Source organism: Pinus tabuliformis, chromosome 4_1 (assembly GCF_031772625.1).
Source record: "Pinus tabuliformis cultivar Carrire ecotype Pingquan chromosome 4_1, CPIR1, whole genome shotgun sequence".
Taxonomy (NCBI): Eukaryota; Viridiplantae; Streptophyta; class Pinopsida; order Pinales; family Pinaceae; genus Pinus; species Pinus tabuliformis.
The window spans coordinates 338,699,358-338,708,022 of NC_142303.1; positions in this window are offsets into that span (position 1 = coordinate 338,699,358).

Here is an 8,665-nt window from a genome sequence, read left to right on the forward strand (position 1 = left end):
TGAGAGTCCAGGTTCACAACCAATGTACGAATATTGAGATTAATCACCTCGGCCAGTAATTCAATCACAGCACTATATTCAGCAACATTGTTTGTGGTACAACCTAAACACACCCCTTGAAGATCTATCAACTCACCGTGAAGATCGTAAATCACCCACGCCGCAGAAGCCAAGTTGTGGGTGCTGCGGCAGGCACCATCAGCGAAACCAATGTAAGGTGCACCAGACATCTTCACAAGAAGCAAGAAACAAAATAAGCGGCAATCACGCCTTCACACCAAGTCAAAAACATGAAAACACACACACACAGCACACCTGCTAAAACACACGTATGTACAAACCGAAGTGCATGGAATTCACGCATAGTACTTTTTCAAGTACAGCCCATTTCAGGGCTTTTCGAGAGGATTCCCTTCGTAGTCAATTAGCTCATATGCCCCTTTCTATAAAACTCTTTTCACAATATAAGGCCCTAGCCACATGGGCTCGAGTTTGCCTGCCCCCATCTTATCATTCGCTTGATCATATAGCAGGACCAAATCTCCCTCAACAAAAGAACGAGGATGAACAGTATGGTCGAAGTGAGTCTTCACTCTCTTCTTCTGTGCTTCGATAGCTAGGGAGGCTAGGCGACGGGTCTCGTCTAGCCATTCTAGGTAAAGAAGACGTTCTTCTACCGGAGTAGTGTTGGGAAGCAACTCGACGGCCAACTTCAACGAAGGGATCTCGCACTCGATGGGAAGGGTAGCCTCCAGTCCGTAAACTAATTGGAATGGAGTGAAACCGGTGGCATCCTTCACAGAGGTTCGGTAGGCCCACAAGGCAGGGAACAACATCAAGTGCCAATTAGACTTATGCATGCCAATGGTATGCTGAAGCATCATAACTAGAACTTTGTTGACAGCTTCAACTTGGCCATTGGACTGAGGATAGTATGGAGTCGAACTATCATGCCGTAAGCCTAGATGGGTTGTTAGTTCGGTCATCATGTGATTACGGAAATGCTTCCCATGATCCGTGACGATGGCCTGAGGGACTCCGAACCGTGAAATAACATGGTTGAACAAAAATTGCGCCGTCGTGTGACCGTCTTCAGTTAGTGTGGGCATCGCCTCGGCCCATTTGGTGAATTAATCGACGTCAACGATAATATACCCATGCCCCCTGGCCGAGCGAGGGTTATAGGTCATATAATCAATGCCCCATTTTGCAAAAGGGCCGACGGTAACAATAGGGTGCAATGGAGCGGGAGGCGCATGCATCTTCCGCTGGTATATCTGGCACTCGTGACAGGAGCGGACGGCAAGAATGCAATCCTTAAAGATGGAGGGCCAAAAATAACCGGCGCAAAGGATTTTTGAGCAGTGGCATATCCGGACATGTGACCACCATAGGCGCCAGAATGGCAGTCATTTAAAACGCGCTCAGCTTTCTCAAAGGTTAGACATCAGCGGAGAACATAGTCAGCGCCGAGACAGTACAGGGTGTCCCCAATGATACATAGGGTTGAGATTGATGATGGATCCGTCGCCGAGCATCCTTGGACACAGCGGGACGAAAGGAGGATGTCTGTAGATATACAATGATATCCCCGTACTAAGGGTCAAGGGTGCTGATTAGGAACAGAGTTTCATCTGGGATATGGTCCTCTGACCGAGAGGGCGCGGTAGGGGATGGCAAAGAGCAAAGTAACTTAGCAAAGACAAGGGATTTCTTGGACTTGGAAGTGGTGAATTCCAAGTCAAACTCTTGGAGGATGACGATCCACTTCGAGTACTTGCCCCCCAGCAACTGACGTGACAAAATGTACGTCATTGGGTTGTAATCAGAAACCACGGTTGTAGTGCGCAACAAGATATAATGGCAGAATTGTTGGATGGCACAAACAACGGCCAATGCCAACTTCTCGACGTAAGCATATCGAGTTTCCGTATCTAAAAGATTGCGGCTGAGGTAGTATATGACATGCTCAATGTCATCATCATCATCTTGAACGAGAACCATGCCGATAGTGGTATCAGCAACAGCCAAATACAGAGCATAGTTGCGATGATAATTTGGAGGATGCAACAGTGGAGCAGAAACAAGGAGACCCTTGAGACGCTCGAAGGACTCTTGAGCGACGGCATCCCAATGAAAAGGGGTATCTCGCTTCAATAACCGTGTAAAGCCTTTAGCCACTTCGGCATAGTTCGGTACGAATTGTCTTAAAAAATTTGCTTTGCCCTGCAAGCTCTGCAATTGATGCAAAGAAGCAGGGGGAGGAAGATTCAAAATAGCCTCGAATTTAAGGGGATCCAAACGGATGCCCTCTCGGGAGACGATAAACCTGAGCAGTCTGCCTGACTCAATGTAAAAGACACACTTGTGAGGATTGAGCTTGATGCGGTAGTGTCGACAGTGGAGAAAAATTTTGCGAAGATGAGTGGGATGGTCCTTACATTTGACTGATTGATCTGGTAGATCATCCAGGTACGGTTGTACAATGTGACAGATGTCATGAAAAGCATAGGACATTGCACGTTGGAAGGTAGCACCGGCATTCTTTAGACCGAAAGGGAGCATTTTGTAGGCGAAAGTGCCCCAGGGACAGATAAAGGCAGTCTTATGCTGATCGGCGGGCGCAATATTGATCTGGTTATACCCAGAAAAACCGTCCATGAATGAATACATTTCGCTCCCATCACACTCGTCAATGAGCTGATCAATGAAGGGTGTGGGGAAGTTATATTTAGGACAGGCCCGATTAATGTCACGGTAATCAACACAGACTCGAATAGTACCTTGTTTTTTATTCACAGGGACGATATTGGAGACCCAATCTGTGAGTGGGATGGGGTAAATAAAACCAGCCTTAAGAAGCTTTTCGACTTCTGCTTTAATGGCTACAGCCTTTCAGGGGTGCATGGGACGTAGACGCTGGCGAACAGGCTTAGCATCCGGATACGTAGGTATCTCATGCACCACTATGAAAGGGTCAATGCCAGGCATTTCCTCATAGGACCAAGTAAAGACATCATGAAATTCACGAAAAAGGTCAGTATAGAGCTGAATTTCCTCCGGAGTACAAGTGACTCCAATGTGAATATGCTCGACAATCCCTGGTTTCGCAGAGATGTTGATGGGTTGGGTCTGCGGGATGTTTCCCATATTTCCTTCAGAGGACACTTGATAAACTTGAATAAGTGTTTGAAGGGGTTGAGATGGGAGACAAGGAGAAAACCCGCTCGAGACAGGTAAGCATTTCCCGATGGGCAGGGAGAAACAAGGAACGATGGTGATAATCGGACCAAGGAGGTTCCTCGAGAGACATGGTCTCGATAATGGCTTCATCAGAAGGAAATGTTTCCTTTAAAGGATCTGAAGAAGCGTCATCTCCAAGCCAAGGGACATGAACGTACGAGTTGGGAGCCCTGCTCGAAGGAGCAGGTTCGAAAGGAGGAGCCGATGCAGCAACGATTTCGACGTAGTTGAGCTCGGCAGGACTCAACAACATTTGATCGCCCCAAGATTCTGTTTGATCAGTGGGGGGAAGAACCCATGGATTAGAGCGAACGGAAATCATATTAATGGGAGTGACATTAGGAGGTGGGAGTGAAAAAACACCCATCAGGGCAGGATCTTTAAAAAGTCTAGCTCCCACACTCTCATATGGTTTGGAGGTATGGTCCACAAAAGGCACGTTGCCTTTGGAAGAGGAGGCGAACAAGGAGAGCTGGTCCATGGTGACAATCTTCCCCTGATGAGGGAAACGAATGACACGAAAAAGAGACGAAGCCATGGCTTGCATGGCGTATGTCTAGCTACATCCGAGGAGGAGGTTGTAGGTAAGATTAGCATCAACAACTTCAACTTCCACTTTGACCATCTTCCCTTCCAAAGAAATGGGAAAATGTTGGAGTATACCATAAGGGTGAGACTCTCTCCCATCAAAGGCTTCCAAGATTGTAGGAGACTGACTCTCCCATCAAAGGTTTCCCTACCCCGAGGCGCGGAGCTTTGGAAGTTCCGGGCCTCGGGGCGTCAGGCAAATAATCATATAGGGTACTGGACTGGGAATAAACCAAGTCAAGGTACTGAGCACGCGCAATAGCCTGCTCTTCAGTTACACATGCCCCCATAGCAATGTCTCGTGCGATGGCAGGGACAAAGGAGGTTGTAAACCAATCGGTCAGGCGTTAATCAAGAATCCAAAACTTAATCAAACGACGACGCTGTCTCCATTCATGTATATGATCGGAGATGTGCATGGCCGTGTCCTGTTTAAGAGACATGAGGAGATGCGTTCCCATCTCATACCGGATTGGCAACTGAAAATGAGTTAAAAATGCCATTGCCAACGAGTTAAAATCTTGAAAGGATCCGCGAGCTAGCTCAATATACCACTTAGCAGCAGAGCCAGTGAGAGTCCTTTGAAAAAGGCAGAACCGGACTGAATCGTCAAGCCACGAATTTGACGAACACCAAAGATGGTAAGTCATAACGTGGGCTTGGGGGTCTTCTCTAGCTTTGCCATCGAATTTGGGACAATCACCGGGAATCTTGGTTGGAACCGGCGGCCATAATGGATTGTGAAGGATAGGATCATTAGTCAATTTGGACACATTCGGCAGTTCCAATGTCGCTAAGAAAGGTAACTGAGGATTGAAAGACATCTGCGGCCGTGGGTAAGGTGTAGCATGAGGGTTCCAACCAACTGTTGGTTGCCCCCATTGATTTTGTCCAGACGGATTTGGCCCCGAAGGGTTTTGTCCGTAGGGATTTTTCCCATAGGGGTTATAGCCATAACTGGACGGTTGACCCTAGATTTTCCCCCCAACACCCCATTGATTACCAACTTGACCTGCAGGAGCAACATACTGTTGCTGGTAATTCTGATAAGGACTCACCTGCATTTGTTGATAATTTTGGTATGGGGCAAATTGAGTTTGCCCTTGGGATTGCTGGAAACCATAAGGTGGCTGGGCTCCAAACTGAGCCTGAGAAGCAGGTTGTGTTTGATAGGCTGGTTGGGATTGAAATCCAACTTGCATCTGAAGACTGGATTGGGTCTGGGGCCCAGCCTGGGGCTGAAAACCGGGTTGATCTTGAGAAGCAACGATCATTTGAGTGCCCGGTTGGGCAGGCCCAGAAGGATGTCCTTGAGAGACTTGAGGCTGAGCCATCTGGCCAGAAGGTTGACCTTGTTGAGATTGAGGTTGGCCCATCTGCCCAGAAGGATGAGCTTGCTGGGTATTGGGCTATCCTTGCACAACTGAGGGTTGTCCTGACAGATTGGATGGCTGAGTGGACTGGACAGCTGGTTGACCTGATCGGATTTGAGGCTGACCGACCTGCCCAGATGCTTGACCATGCTGGACAGTGGGTTAGCCTTGCTGAATGTGAGGTTGACCTGCTTGCCCAGATGCTTGACCATACTAGATAGTGGGTTGGCCTTGCTAAACGTAAGGTTGACCCGCTTGTCCAGATGCTTGACCATACTGGACAGTGGGTTGGCCTTGCTGAACGTAAGGTTGACCCGCTTGCCCAGATGCTTGACCATACTGGACATTGGGTTGGCCTTGCTGAATGGAAGGTTGACCCGCTTGCCGAGATGGATAACCTTGTTGGATACTAGGTTGACCTTGTTGCATGTAAGGTTGTCCCAGATTACCAAAAGGTTGAGCAAAACTGGTAAAAGATGGACCACTAGAGGCCGAAGGTTGTCCCTAAAAGGGTTGTCCTTGTGGGCCCCCAGGTTGCCCTGGATAAGACTGCCCGTAATACTACTGACCTTGGGAGGTTTGCACGTAAGACGGTTGGCCTTGACTAGGCGGTCCTTGAAGATGTGCAGGCGATGCTTGGCCACCATGATAAGTGGTGGTGCCCCAAGCAACGGATAATGGAACCGAGACCTCAATGGCAAGTTGAGATGGCAAGGATCTTGAAAGATAAAGGTAATTCCCTTCAGGATCATAGTAATAGAACGGACCTTGCGAGCTCAGATTTTGGATAGCTTGCAAATACTGATCGTATGCCCCCCTTGCTGGAATGGAACCAGAAGAAGGTGAGGCATTCGCCGCAGGATTAACAACTCCATGTATGGATGCCGATGGGCCACTGTAAGCTGATCCTGAGGAAGGGCCAGCAGCAGTGGTCACAACTGAGGATGCAATGATGGCACCGACCATGGGGGTTGAAGACGCCACACAAACGGTTGGAATAGTCGGTACAGAAGTGACAGATACATTGTGAATTTGAGGAATAAAGGACTCCGAGGTCGGAGTGACGGCGTGTGACCATATAGAACTCGTAGAGGGAGTCCTGGAAGACATAACATCCCTTAACGCCTTGTAGTGTAAAGTCAACGTAACACCAAGAGGGGTGCTAGGAAAAGGTGTACCTTCCGTTGCGGTGGGAATTTCACCGCTCATCACAACGGATTCTTCACTTGTGACAGGGGATATGTCCTCCATATCATAAGAAGACATCAAAACCAAGACACCAGGGGGAGTAGGAGGGATGTCTTCTTCCTCCCAAATGGGGTTCCAGTGAATCTCGTAGGCCTCGTCATCCGGAGCATGAGAGTTAATCGGTTGGATACTCGAAATAACAGGGAGAGTATCACTCACAACCGGTACCTCAGGAGCAACAGAGGAAGGAGACCCTTGGTCACTCGGAATGGGAGAAGGGATCGATGATTCTTCCAGGATGACAACTTCAAAAGATCCTAGGCAAACTAATGAGGAAGAACCCTACTCAAGCTAACGCAAACAAGATCTAACCGGGTGAATGTGAATCGTGGCCGAATAAATTTTAAGACACTGGAACAAAACTTGACCTTTTCATTTTTAAAGAGTCGAGAAAAGGACAAAAGATGACTCTAGTCGCCTTCGAATATTTAATGAGCCTGAAGTGACAAGTGCTCAGATGGACCTTTTCTTTTAGGGAGTCCGAAAAGGAACGGAAGTGACTACTCTGGAGAACTAGGCAAAAGGGTTTACCAAACAAATCCGTAAAACTGCATATACACCTTGGCAGTCATATGAAAACCAAGGACTTTCCGTATGGCAGTCAATCTTCCCCAATGTTGTGTTCGGTGCATTACGGCTTATAAAGTGGCATACACGGCTTCCTATGGATAAAGGATGATAACCTAATGGGGTCTCCCCATATACTCGACGGTACGTGGGAGCTCAAATCTGTACTAGACCACTATTGCGTCACGGAAGGAGGAATCACCCAACCTTAAGTGAAACAAAAGTGACTATGTTTAACGACGCCAGAGCACATCTCTAGCCTAGACCTCTAAATGTGTGTGTTATGTTCCAACGCGTTGTTAGATTTATTCAGTTCATTTTAAAGTTGATCTTGGATTATGTTTCAGTTTCCAGGCCTTACCATATGTATATTTCAAACCCTAGGATGCAGCTAGAATGAATGAAGTATCCTTTTTCTTCGATAAACACCTACCTATAGGAGGGTAGAGAGATCATTCCCAAACTAAGAAAACCAAGGCAACACACAGTCACTCAATGCAAGCAGACATCAATCTCTAGAATGCATGTATACTACTAATGAGAGATCTAAACATTCACTTTTCAATATGCAACTTTGAAATGAAAATTTTCTTTCACTTTCGTATGCTAAATGAGATGTAATTTTTTATTTTGATGACTTTAATCTAAAGAAATTAGTAAGCAACAAACAAACGTGGAAAACCGATTGACCCCAAACAATTGTAATCTATGCCCGGGTAGTGAAGAGAAATCGAAACAATACCAAGATTGGTTCAACAATGATCACTAGATAATCAACCAAAAGTAAGCAAAGGGGAAGGCTTCAATCAATCCAACAGCAAGCAGCAAACGAATCTTTGCAAACAAGCAACCAAGCAAAGCTGATATAGAAAACATGTAACAATAAAACTAGGTCACAAAGCAAAAAGGCAAGATTCGCTCAACAAAACTTACAAGAGAGTGCTTCAACCTCTAGACAGTGAAAAACAAGTCATAAACCAAGTGAGAACAACAGGGGTTAGAAAGTCTAACAGATTCAGGAGGGAGAATTGAAAAAATTCAATTCTACGACAATCAGTGCGGGTAATACTCAGCAAAAAAGCACTAATAAAGAACGACGTGTAGCAACAATGTGATGTCACCGCAGGAGTACACGCCTTTTCCGCGATGGTTCGATTTATAGAACTGTCACGACTATTAGGTGTAATAACGCGATGAACGGGAAATTACAAAAAGGGTGACGCGATGATAGCGTGACTGTTTAATTAAAAAACGTGATGATGTCCAAAAATAGCCATAGTCGGGCAAAAAACTCCCAAACCAAAATAGTCAATCTTTAAACAAATTAAGCATATCCCAGACCAACCCAGGAAACCCAGAAATAGACAACTTATCCCCAGAATTTCGAAAAGAGACCAAAACAAAAACTCAAAGCTAGAATGAACAAAAAGGGACAAAGGCCAGCTCCCCAGCGGAGTCGCCTATTTGTGAAGCAGGAAAGTGTTCCCTCTGCGGACAGAGGCAACCCCTCTAGCCCTAGAGTGGGTCTACTCACAAACAAGGACAAATCAACAACAATTCTCTTTAAATAGTTCAAGTTAGAGGCCTACCTCAACCGGTGGTCGATGAAGTTCCATTGCGCTGCTCCAGCTTTCGCTTCCTTCTCT